The following is a 13,906-nucleotide window of genomic DNA, read 5'->3' as shown; positions in this document are numbered from 1 at the left end:
GCGGTCCAATGGCGTCGCGGCGCCCCGACTCCCACAGCCAATCAGAGGACGCTGGCCTCGCCGCGCCCCTCCTCCGTGCTGAGGACCCCAGCGAGGGGCTGAGGCTCGACCATGGCTGTCGCCCGAGGGCGACCGAGAGTCAGGCTAGCTGGTGGGGGCGTGTGAGGGCGGCTTTGCCTCCGCCTCTGCTCACTTCCTTTCTCAGGAATGGTGGGCGCCGTCCCCACCCCTCACTGGCAGTGACGGTGGACAACAAAGGGGCTCGGGGTGGCGGCCAGACAAAGAGTTGCAGCGCCGGGGGAAGTTGGGAACAAAGGTAGGGGGCTGGGAGCTTCAGGGAGACGCGCTACAAGAACCCCAAAGCAGAAAGTGCCTTTGTCTCCTGGGCTGCCCAAACTTGCGGAAAGCCGGGTGGTCCTACCTCACCCGCCGCCCACCTGGGCCTGATCGGCCGCGCTGGGACGATGCCCTCACCGCGCATCCAGCTGAGAGGGAAACAGGTCGGACCTGGGCAGCGCCCGAGGGAAAGCCTGGGTAGCCAGCGGCCGGCATGTAAAGGCCCCGCCTCCTCAAAGGAAAGGCTGCTGGTAAGCATCCCTTCGTGCCTGCGAGCCTCTCTGCCAGATGTGAATTCTGCTGTGTCCACACCTCCATTCCAGGAGGGCAGTTAGTGTGTCAGCCCTACAAATGTGATCTCTTACCCTTTAAACTAGCCATGGGAACACCTGGAAAATGCCAGCATCGTCCTCTCAAAATCCAAGGATTTGGAAACTAATATTTAAAGGGGGGCGGGGGTTTAAATGTGCTGCTAACACTGCTTTTAAAGGTAGACTTATGTGAGTCCCCACAACAACCATGTGAGGCAGGTATTGTAACCACCCTCAATCTAGCAAGGAAATTGAATTCCAGAAAAATTACATAACTTAACCAAGAGCTAAATAACAGTGTGTGGGGGGGGGGGGGGCCTGAGATCCAACTAATTTAGCCCCAGTTTTGACCTCTTAAAGACAAGGCCCTCTTCATTCTCAGGTTTAACACCCACTCCAGAATAGCCATCAACTACTAGGTACAGCACTTCCTCAAGGACCACTCTAGAGGCTTCAGTAGTAAGAGCGGGCAAGTAGTGCTTCAGGAAACCTGGCTGTGGACTCAGCTCTCTCTGAAAAGGGGGTTATTGAATTTAGTTGGGATAGTCTCTTGCTGCTAATATTCTCTGGGTGAACAGCTGAGTCCTAGTAAGGTAGTCTTTTAGAGGATGGGGAGAAAATAATTGAGATCTTTCACTCTTAATATTGTGTTCCAACTAGCTGGGACCAATTAGAAATCAAACCTGTCCAATAATCTACTTCCTAAAATAGTCCCAAGTCTGGACCTCTCTATTAATATAACCTTGGATCGAGGACCTCTTTGTCTCTGTCTCCTCCCCCCCCCCCCTTTAGGGACGTGTTGAGAAAGTGTACAGGTGGCTGAACATATAAACTGAAGGGAAAAATTAAAATACCATTTTAAAACCTTAAAAAGTGGGTGTTAGAAACATATTGCAACCTAAAGTAGGCAGCATAAGATACAATCCTAGAACAAATACTGTCTACCAAAGGAATTCTGTGAGGCCAGATTATTCTTTTAGAAAAAGACAGAACATAGTTTTTATTGAGGGTGACTCCTTTAATAGAGACCTGACTCTGGTGTTAACCTGTCATCCCCTGGCCTTATTGCTTGGTGGGACAATCAGGTCACTTTAGGGTGATGTCATGGGATGAACTGTCTGCTAGGCTCTGTGTTCCTGGAGTCAGTAATGCCTATGGAGGATTAGGACTAGGACTGGAGACAGTCGGACACTTTTTAGGAGGTCTGGAACGAGACGTTGTAAAAGTTGACAGTTTATTGTGCCTTCAGCCTTGAGTGGAGATGAAGTAATTGTTGCCCGTTTTTAGATATTCTCTGAATGATTAGCATCCTTTCCTGTAGCGTTAAGTAGGTTTCTGACCCCAAGTAAAGGAGCCAGATTTTAAAAATGAAGGCAGAGGTGCCAGGCTTTCCTCCTGCTTTTGGTTTCCTTGTGTCAGCCCAAGTGAGAGATAAGTACTTTTTAGCAGAAACTGTCTTTTAGGTGCCTGTTATAACTTTATGAAATTATTTATTTTAACATCTAGAATGGGAAAGATTTGAGCCATCTGAGAAATTTTATGTCAGAGTATAGGTCAAGTATCTTGGCCTATAATAATAGCTTAGATTTTAGAGTCAGGAGATCTTGGTTTTGGTTGGGGTTTTTTTGTTTGTTTGGTTGGTTGGTTGGTTGGTTTTTGTTTTGTTTTGTTTTCTGTCTTCACTACTTACTAGCCAATTTTGGAGCCTTTTTAACCTCACTTTCCTTATATAAGAAAAGAAGTAATAATATTGTGTACAAAAAGCTTACAACTGTGTTACATTGTAACATTTAGAAACAACCACATTAGTCAGAATTCTCCAGAAAAATAGACCAATCAGGATCTACAAAAAGATATAGAAGAAAGTATGTTATAAGGAACTGGCTTGAGATGATAAAGACATAGAAGCCTTATGCAAAGCAGTCAGGAGCGCACGTGGTATATAGGTCCAGTCCAAATCTAAAGGCCTAATGACCAGAAGAGCTGTTACTCCCTCAGAATCTGAACGACAGCTGCACCAGTGTTGACACAATTGTTGATATGGATGTCCCAGCTTAAACAGATTTTTCTTCCTCTACCTTTGAGGGTTTGTTTTGTTTTGTTTTGTTTTGTTTTCAGTTCAATCATGATACCACCCACACTGAAGAAAGCAATTTTCCTTACACAGTCTACCAATTCAAAAAATAATCTTTTCTATAAACATCCTTATAGACACATTCAGAAATACTATTTTACTATCTGTCCAGTCCTTCATCAACCCAGTGAAGTTGATGTATTAAATTAACCATTCAAGAAATTTAATGTAATTCTAAAAATGAAAAATGTTTCTCTCCTATGAAACTATTGCATCTGGATTTAACTGAGTTTCACTATATACATGTATTAAGACATCATGTGATATACTATAAATACAGATATTTTGTCAACTACACCTTAAATTTTAAAATACTCCATCTTTATGTCTTTAATAAGGAAGTAGATTGTTGAGTTAACATTTTGAGTTAAGAACCAGTGATGAGAATATAAAGTGGATAGAGGCCTCCCCACTAGTATCTGCTAATTTGACTAGGAGCCTTTAAATGAGAGAGAACTGAATGAATTATATGTAATTCTTCATTGTCCTGCCTCAGCTAGCCAACCTATGACAGCAATCCCCATGTCCCTAACTCTTAAAATCATTTATTGAGTGCTGTCTTACTGTGTTCAGGGAACTGTGTGGATGTTGTAAAATAAATAAATAAATGGTACTTATAATCAAAAGGCAAAATCATCATGTATATGAGACAGTAGAGTAATACAAAGTACCAGGTTAGGTCAGTTTTTAATGTTAAAACACACACACACACACACACACACACACACACACACACACACACACAATGTTCCTTCTAGAAGACACAGAAGCTTAGTTGGCAGACAAAGGACCTAAAATTTATTCCTAAATATTACAGCAAATAGCTGTGAATTTTAGAAGTTCACTTAAGTTCTTTTTCTGCCCTAAGCTTCCCATTGTTAAGGGTAAATAATGCTAACTGTCCTACTTTACAATAGTAAAGAGTGATTGTGAGCTTGGAATTAATAATAGACTGGATTTTTAAAGATATTACTATTATTTTAACTCTAAAAATAACTTCAAGTGGTAAAGAGGACTTAAAATAGAAATCACATCTTTAACTAGGGTTACTAACTTCAGCCAAAGCCGAAGTACCAAGCAGCGTTTTTTGGGTGACAAGTGACAGGGTAGCAGTGTTCCCTTGCCCTTGCCTCTGAAAATGGAAATGGCTATGATAATTAAAGATTGCTACAATAAAATGTTCCCTTCTCAACTTATTTTTAACTTTGAATAAACCATTCAGAAGAAATGAATAATCTGCCAAGCTGCTTTTGTTGTATAAAAATGGTATGTGTCATGAAAGTGGAGCTCTTGGGCAATTATTTTGCGTATTTTATACTCTATATATCCTGGAATCACTTCAAGATGAATGCCGTTAAACTACGTACATAATAAGGTTGGCTAACTGGATGGCACCCTTTAGCACTCACAGTAAGCTTAACCTGGGAACGTTAACCTCTAAGACCTAATATCCTGCAATTATGAAATAACAAAGGAAGACTGAACAAGAGATGTCCCATGCAGCAAAGGTCCTGGCTCTCCAGACTCTGCCGCTTTAGAGGCCGCCAACAGTCTCATTGCTTCCATATTGAACAAACTAGATGATTTCAGTGCTCCCTCCTCCTCTGTAACGGAATGAGTCCCAAGAATTTTGAGGGCTCTCTCTCTCTCTCTCTCTCTCTCTCTCCATCTCTATCTCTCCCTCCATCCCTCTGAATCTAATATTTAACCTAGGTTTATTTGGCTGAAAGATGCAACAAAACCATTTTTCTCAAGGGAATGGCAGAGCTTTTCAGGTGCTCCATGGGTTTCAGAGCTACTTGTAATTTTCTGTTCCCTAGTCAATCTTCTCTGAAATGTGTATTCTCCAGTGACCTATACAAATACCTATTTGAGATCTGTGTGTCTTAGGGAAAACATCTGTTTTCCTTTTATTTGTTTCTTGTTTTCTTTTTATTTTATGTGTATGGGGGGCTTGTCTGTTCATCAGTTGTGTGCCTGATGAGGCCAGAAGAGAACATTGAATCCCTCTGAACTGAAATTACAGTTGTAAGCCACCATGTGAGCGCTAGGAGTTGAACCCAGATCCTGGAAGAGTTGCTAGTGTTCTTAACCACTGAATCATCTCTCCTGCTCCTGGGCTGTTTCATTTTTATATGAATGAGTTAAATCTCCTTTAAGATAATGCCTCGGTCTGGACATAGTGACTGTAACCCCAGCGCTTGGGAGGCTGCTGCAGAATTGTTACCAGTTAGCAGCCACCCTGAGCTACAAAGTGAGTTCCAGGCCAACTTGGGGTATGGTGTGAGACCTGTCTCAAAAATCAATCAATCAGTCAAATAATGCATTTATTGGTGTAAAGATGCAGATTCTAAGCCCTGACCTGTAGGTATTGAACAATTCTCTTCTGTGTCCACAAGTTTATATAATGATATTTACATTTAAATTACAAAACATCGTAACTTCAAAGCTTTAGAGTCACCTCAGGTTATCACCATCCATTACACCTGAAGCATTAATTGCATTAGTAAGAATGCCATACTTTTCTTAGTTCTGCCTGATGTTTCTGTTTATTTCTGCTTATTTGGATTTTAAGATATTCCCTTCCTGAAATGTATTGACATATCACTGCTGTGCTACACAGTCTGGACTGTCCACTAAGAGAGGGCTCCACTAATGCCCTCTCGTTGTTGCCAGATCTCTCATGTCTGTAATAACTAACCCTAAAAGCCTGCAGCTCTGAGCAGGTCTGACCTTCTGTAGGGGAACCTGTTGAATAGCACATCTTCCTATAGGTCCCTCCAACCCTTCTGTTGCTCACATTGGATTTGGGACTTGCAACACCAACACCAGTGAAGACACAGGAGCCATCTCTGCTGTGTAATCATAACGTCTGTGGTTACACACCTAACCCAGTTCCCTTGCCAAGGACCTGCTCTCCAGGATAGGTGGCTCTCCAGTACATGAGGCACCCGCTAAGGAATGAATGCCTTACAATCAGATAAGGCAGGGTTTCAGTTTCATCAAATTATCTTTTAATTTATTTTCCATCTGAAAGCATATATTTCTTCCTGTTTGGGTTTTTGTGTGTGAATTCTAATCTAGACCTAAAACACTATATATATATATATATATATATATATATCACAAGGCAGTGTTTAAAAAAAACACAAATACCACCCTTAAGAAACAAAAGAAGCACTGTGTTCCTGAGGACACTTAATCCCATGTTACTAATAAATAGGTAAGACGGTGCCACTTCCAAAGTAAACATAGGTCAGGTAAGAAATTAGAAATGTCAAGGGAGAAACTTTCACTCCAGTTTTCATTTGAAATACTGTCCTAATTTGTGGAGCTACTGGAGATAGGCTTATAGAGAGGCCCCACCAGGTGAAGGAGGTGAGAACTAGAACCAGATTGCCCTGAGTTTGAAATCTACTTATTTGATTTTGTGTAAACTGATTCTTTGGCTCTTAATGATTTCATTTCTAAAATGGGAACCCAATTTTTTATATACTTCAGATTAAGAGTTGCCAAATTTTCAACTCTGGGCAAATATTTCCATCACTAATGGTCATTGCTATAAAAGATGTGGTGGATCTTGCAGTCTCTGTCATGTTTATGGTGGTGCCATATGCCAGGAAAAGATATAAGCCAACAACACTTCAGTTACCCCACTTAAAATGGCAGGACGGAGGGGGGTCAGGGAGAAGGGTGTGACATCGATGACTTCAATTACCAAGAAGTTATTAAAAGACAATAAAGTCCTGGTCTACCTCACCTGAAAACACTAGCAAAATTTTACATTAAAGAAATAAATAGGATGACAGCTAGGTTTTATTTTTTCCTCTTATATGCTAAACATGCAGCAGTGTGTTTGATTATTTTTGGCTATCAGTATCTATTCTGAGTTTGTATAACCTACACAATAGGAAAAGGATTTTTAAAAAGGCAAGCAAAGAGTAATGGCTCAGGCCTGTAGTCCCAGCTCTGGGGAGGTAAAGGCAGGAGGACTACTGTAAGTTTGAAGACAGTGTGGTCTACACAGGTACAAGCCAGATTGAGCTACATAGTAAGACTCTGTCTCTAAAGTATAGGTAAATCAGCTGGGCATGGTGGCGCATGCCTTTAATCCCAGCACTCAGGAGGCAGAGACAGGTGGATCTCTGTGAGTTCAAGGACACCCAGGGTTACACAGTGAGACCTTGTCTCAGAGAAAAAAAATAAAAAAAGTAAATAGACAGTAAATTACATAAGAATCTCATAGGTAAGACCTAAGAAAATAAATATAATTTGGACTATCATTTTAAGACATAAATTACTATTTTGAAGATTTTGGAAATCTCAGGTACATTAGACACTGTCCTTTAATACAGTGTTTCTGTAAATACTGTCTCTAAATCTACAAAAAAAAATTTTAAGTTAGCATCCAGCCAGTAAACTAATGAAATGATCCTGTTATTCTAGGACAGGAGCCAGGAACTTGGTCTTATTGCATAAAGTGACTCATTCCTCATGTAAAATGTATTCAGCTACTGGTCCCTAGATAGTCCTCTGAGAGAGCACTTAAAATTGTTCCCTCTGGAGTTACTTAAGTGTCATCAAAAGATAAATTAGCAGACAAATAAAATAGACTCAAGTATGTCTGATAGAACCCAAGAAGGCAGTAATACATTAGGATTATCTCTTTCAGAGCGAGGCAGATTTCTGGAGAGAAATCAAAGCAGGACTAGAATGTCTAGGCTGTGGCTTTCCCATTTTTCATGGGTCATTCCCAAGCACTCACAGATACTTGGGGAGTTTGCTGGATGGACCTCGGTACCTGCAGAACACCTACTGCCCAGAAGCTTGTAAGTGGGTCCTTCCTGTGTCAGCAGCATACGACTGTTCAGAGGGGAGGGGTCATGGGGACATACCCTTTCATAGCATTTGCCAGAGCTAGAGCTAGAATTCTAAATTGAAACCAGTGTTCACTGAAAGTTTTGAAAGCATTTTCCTATAAATTCCAGTGCTGCCATTGATGCTTAGCTGGGCCCTGTAGCCTGTTTGGGAGGCCAAGGCAGGAAAAGCTTGAGTTCTAGGCTATCTTGGGCTATACAGTAAGACACAAGCCTCCCAAGGCAAAGGACTACTAAGCTATCATACCCCCACTGAGTGTACCTGCCTGCTGCCTCCAGTGTAGCAGCTGTAATGATGACCTCTGGCATCAAGTCTTTAAAGGGGACGTGTCAGTGGTTAACGCCACTACCTGCTCTTCCAGAGAACCAAGATTTGATCCTCAGCACCCACATGGTGCCTCACAAAACTCAGATGCCCATTTCTAGCCCCTTCAGGCACCACATGTACTTGGTGCATAAACGGGTGTGCAGGCAAAACACCCAAAACACAGAAATAAAAATAAAGCAATTAGCTGCTGTGTATACCAGTGGAGGTTCTTTCAATTCAATGCTGAGGAAACCAAGCTGATAACTGAAAACATCCGTTACTGCATGACGTCAGCTGCTGAGCTTAAGTAGCCAGAGAAGATGTGGTCAGCCTGCCAACCATCAGCTTGGTGATGTGGGACCCAGTGGTGGTTCTGGAGATCCTCTGTAGCTCCTCCCCCAGAGCCACACCCTGCTAAATCACACAGCCATGATAAGGATCTCTCTTTAGACTTTCAGGTTTTCCCAGTTTGGGTGATGGCCCCTCCACCCCTAGGCCTGCTCCACCAGTAGCTGCTAGGGTAGCTGCCATCCTCCTCCAGTTCCACCAGAAAGCAGCTTGCATAGTTCTTAGTTGTACCATGTTGGAACTCCTGACTTGTTATTTATTTCCTGTCTCCATTTCCCAGATCTTCTCAATAACATTCTCAATATCTTACAGCCTTCTCTTAATTTATAATTTTTCTTCAAAATTTCTCATCAAATGTTTTTAGATTTTATGTATATATATATATGTATATATATATACACACATATACATACATATATACATATATATACATGTGTGTATATATATATACATACATGTATATATCTATCATTGAAGATTTAATAGTATAAGTAAAATTTCGCACACTGGAGTTTATGAGAAATTATTTAATGAAACAAGCAAGTGATACAGATACTTAGAGCTACCTTAATGTATGTGGGGGAGCTACGCCCATCACCTAGCCCATTGCTTGCCACGCTCACATATTACCCAGATAAAACAATTACGAAATATAAGCATTAAGAATTATGAGGTCCACCTAAAGCTCCTGGCATTCACAGAATCGATGCCAATCTCATGGCAGCAACATTATTGCCACCAAATATTAAATATTCCCAAAGGCAGGAGTAATTGTTATAGCCTGCTAAGCAGGTTTTTCTGAAATAGTGGATTCCACTATAATTATAAGGACACTCTGTCATAACTGATGTTAAAATGCACATGGAACAAAGAATTCCAGATAAACATCACCCTGAGTCACATCTGTATATGTTAAAGACTCTCTTTGAACTGCACTTTAATAAAATTCAGTGCCTACTAAACAACTTTGTACACCATAAGTCATAATGCTACTTAATAGAATGTGAATTCATTTGTCAGAATTTTCTAAATATGCACATGGTAAACTTATAGGTTTTGGTTTTTTTGGTTTTGTTGTTGTTGTTGTTGTTTTGTTTTGTTGTTGTTGTTGGGTTTTTTTTGGTTTTTTCGGGGGGGTTGGGTTTTTTTTGTTTGTTTTGTTTTGATTTGGTTTTGGTTTTTTGAAACAGGGTTTCTCTGTATAGCCCTGGCTGTCCTGGAACTCACTTTGTAGACCAGGCTGGCCTCGAACTCAGAAATCCACCTGCCTCTGCCTCCCCAGTGTTGGGATTAAAGGCGTGCGCCACCACGTCCGGCTAAATTTATAGTTTTATATTTGTTGAGAATTTCAGATTACGCTATGATGGTGCCACCTGTAGTCTCAGGACTGAGACTGGAAGGTCATGAGCTACAGAGCAAGGCTGTAGTCAGTTTGTGTGTGGAGTGGGGGTTCCAGACACCATGTGTGTACATACGAAAGCCAGAAGGGGATGTTGGGTGTCTTCTATGGCTTTCTGCTTTTTTCCTTTAAAGCAGGGTCTCTTGCTGAACTGAAGCTTGCTGTCTGACTGGGCTGACTGACCAAGGAGCTCCTGGGATCTACTTGTCTCCATCCCCCATCCCCCATCTCCCCAGGGCTGGGGTAAAAGGCACCAAGTCTGGCTTTTATATGGGGGCTGGGGATTCAAACTCAAGTCCTAATGCTTATAGCACAAGCATTCTTATACATCCATATAGTTTAAAAGAAAAACAGAAACAAATACACATGTAGCACTGTAATTTAAAATATTTCACGTTACACATGAGCAACATTGAGATTTAAGTCTAAAACACGTTTACTATTTCCAAAGTTGTATCAAGATTTCTTTACAAAGATATAGCTTACTTAATGTCTGAGACAATTTATGTGAGTATTTCAAAGCCTACCCCTTTCAGATAGGATGTGAACATACAAGCATATTTCAAATAAAGGTACTTGTCAAATCGAGAATGTGAACATTTTTTCAGGCAAACAATTTAGTGAAGAAAAAAAGATCTTCACTTAAAATATACACAATATAAATCCTCCACATTTTCAAATTGAAATAAGTTCTAGTTTCTAAAGATGAAATGTGCTTTATTTAGAGTTGTTTACAAATTGACATATTGCAAATGTGCTAGAAACGTTAATACTATCTCTGAAAACTTGGGCAGTGGGTCATAATGTGGACCTGAGCTTGGCAAAGTGATTATTTCTTCAATTTAATGCTGTTTCTGTAGAATGTGAAATATTCAATCCCAGGGCCCCAAGCAGTGGAGACAAAGAACCGTTTGTCCTTTGACCTCTACACTTGTGCCATAGCACACACATGCTCACAAACAGATACACACACACAAATAAATATAATAAAAATTTTAGGAGAAGGGAAAATCTATTTTGTACCCTGGGCAGAGGTCTCATCTGATGAGCAAAGGGTATAATTGACTGCTTAGATATGAACCAGACATTCTCCCCTATTGGGAAAACCAAACATCAGAGATCTATTGAAGGAGTCTGGAGAGGTGAGTCAGCTATTGAGAGCACGGGCAGCTCTCCCAGAGGACCCAGGTTTGATTCATAGCATCCACATAGTAGCTAACAATTGTAACTCCAGCTCTAGGGTATTTGATGCCCCTCTTTTGGCCTTTGTGGGCACTTCACATGTGTGTCCCACAGACATACATGCAGCAGACTACACATACACATTTTTTAAATGTATATGGAACTAATTGGGGAAGAAATGGAGCAAAATGAATCATCACTACCTGTTAATGATGAAGTGGAACACGACTCTCTCCCATATTTAAATAGCTCAAGACAGCCTCACTGTCCCCTCAATAAAAGCAGAGTATCTATGCTAACAGAAAAGATTGTGGGAATGTACAGTCTGTAAAGTTCCTCCCCACCCCATGCGCCCACATTTACATTTCTACTGCACAGTGTAGGAGCTACAGCCAGAAAGCATAGTAATTAAACTTTCAGTCAGAATTCTGTTTCTAAACTCAATGTCCAGAACAATCTTCTCAACACTAGTTCAATAATTCTAGCAGCTTTAACACAAGCTAAATAATGAGAACAAGACCAGCAATGTACGTTTTGTTTGCTGTCTTGCCAATGCAAGTTGAAATACCCAAGAGAATGCACAAGTGCAGGGAGACAGGGGAGGGTGACTAGAGTCAAACTTGACACAGAACAAACTATGCAGAAGAATATTCCTCCCGGTATTATGATTCTTCTGACTCCATCTAGAGAATTAAGCAAATTGAATACAGCCCAAACAGTTATACAGAACTGGTTTTAGTTGACATTAGAAATTTTAGGAACACTGCTTTGGTCTTTAAAACATCCACAGGTGACAAAACCAAGATGAAACCACATTATCATATTTGGACAAGTTGTTGAGTTGGGGAATATTTTTAAATGTAATGAGTATTGGTTCTTATTCACTGATCTGTTTATTAAAACATGTTAAGTTAGGTTTCAACAGATATCAGGCCCTGTGCTAACCACCAAGAATATCAGAGAATAGCAAGACAGCATCCCTGCACTATCAAGAAGAGGGGATGTCTGTGTGAACAAAAGATCATGGGTGCATAACTGCAAAGCAGTCTTCCAAACCTTGCTAATGTTGTGACTCTCTAACACAGATCTTCAGCTTGTAGTGACCCCCTAGCCATAAACTTATTTTCATTGCTACTTTATAACTTTAATTTTGCTACTGTTATGAATCATAAATACCTGTGTTTTCTGATGGTCTTAGGTGACCCCCCATGAAAGGGTCATTAGACCCCCTCCCAAAGGAATCACAACCTACAAGTTGAGAACTGTAGCTATAGAGACTCTAAAGTACCCTGTGTGTCATGCACATCGCATAGCTTTCCAGTCCTACTCTAATACATGTTATAGGAGCTTCGACAATTAGAAACTATGATAGTTTTCTCTGAACTTTATTTCTTTTTCTTTGTTTGTTTGTTTGTTCACACCATTGTGAATTATTTTATTTATTTTCATTTTTTATTAACATTTACATTTCAAATGCTATCCCAAAAGTCCCCTATACCCTCCCCCCCCCCCGCCCTGCTCCCCTACCCACCCACTCCCACTTCTTGGCCCTAGCGTTCCCCTGTACTGGGGCATATAAAGTTTGCAAAACCAAGGGGCCTCTCTTCCCAATGATGGCCAACTAGGCCATCTTCTGATACATATGCAGCTAGAGACAGGAGCTCTGAGGGTACTGGTTAGTTCATATTGTTGTTCCACCTATAGGGTTGCAGACCCCTTCAGCTCCTTGGGTACTTTCTCTAGCTCCTCCATTGGGGACCCTGTGTTCCATCCTATAGATGGCTGTGAGCATCCACTTCTGTATTTGCCAGGCACTGGCATAGCCTCACAAGAGACAGCTATCAGGGTCCTTTCAGCAAAATCTTGCTGGCATGTGCAATAGTGTCTGCGTTTGGTGGCTGATTATGGGATGGATCCCCAGGTAGGGTAGATTTACACAATGGAGTACTACTCAGCTATTAAAAACAATGAATTTTTGAAATTCTTGGGCAAATGGTATCTGGAGGATATCATCCTGAGTGAGGTAACCCAATCACAAAAGAAGTCACTTGATATGCACTCACTGATAAGTGAATGTTAGCCAAGAAACTTAGAATACCCAAGATACAATTTGCAAAACACAAGAAAATCAAGAAGAAGGAAGACAAACAGGTGGATACTTCATTCCTCCTTAGAATAGGGAACAAAATGGAAGGAGTTACAAAGTTTGGAGCTAAGACGAAAGGATGAATTTCATTTCTAAGTAAACAGAATTTAAAGTACATCTTAAGAACATATCAGTTAAATATTTTTCAAAGTAAACTGATATTTTTAAGGTTTTAACATAGTGGTGGATTATATAGGTATAACCTAGACAAAAATAAAGTTAAAAAATACATTAATCACTTAAAAGAGGGACTTGTTTTCTCTGCATTGTCTTAGTATGTCAGTAACAAAATATGTATTTGAACTAGACCTCTTATACCCTCAGTCTGAAAATGGTAATTTTGACTACATTCTTATTATAGTTCAGCAATTTTCAGCCCTGACAGGAAAGAAGAAATAAAGACGAAGATTCTGTGAACCTTTGCTCAGAAATCAAAAGTCACACACACACACACACACACACACAAACACACCACCTTAAACATGTTTCTTTCCAGTGTCTTTCATCAGCCACAAGAGAAGCTAGTGGCTTGTGAATGAAAGAAATGACTGAAAGACGGAAGAAAGACAAACATTTGTTCAAATTGACGCTTCTCAGAATTTTTAGCCTGGTGTGGTAGCCGACACCTTTACCAGCACTGGGGAGTCAGAGGCAGGTAGATGTCTGTGATTGAGGCCAAGCTGGATTTGGTCTGTGGAAACAAGAATCTTTCACACAGGATGATGCTCGTGTTATGTCATCAAAAGTGGAGTTGTTGGATGTTTGACTTTTGGCAGTGCTGAGACAGCTTTGTCAGTTCTGACATCTGTGACCTGATCCTTCACAGTGGTTCCCCCATTGCCTTTAAATTAATGCTTTCATAGCTG

General features: G+C 40.7%; 1 long non-coding RNA gene across 3 annotated transcripts in view; it reads left to right on the top strand.

The window, feature by feature from the left end:
- The first annotated feature begins 89 nt into the window (after positions 1–89).
- Positions 90–13,906, top strand: part of 2900060N12Rik (RIKEN cDNA 2900060N12 gene) — a 35,460-nt gene continuing 21,643 nt past the window's right edge. For 2 of the 3 annotated variants that reach the window (NR_166876.1, NR_166875.1), the window contains exon 1: positions 90–587. This is a non-coding gene — a long non-coding RNA (RIKEN cDNA 2900060N12 gene). Of the gene's footprint in view, positions 588–9,849; positions 10,301–13,906 lie in introns of those variants that run through there. The other variant, NR_166877.1, reaches the window with a different exon arrangement.

Source organism: Mus musculus, chromosome 12 (genome assembly GCF_000001635.26).
Source record: "Mus musculus strain C57BL/6J chromosome 12, GRCm38.p6 C57BL/6J".
NCBI lineage: Eukaryota > Metazoa > Chordata > Mammalia > Rodentia > Muridae > Mus > Mus musculus.
This window is presented reverse-complemented; position numbering and strand designations above follow the sequence as displayed.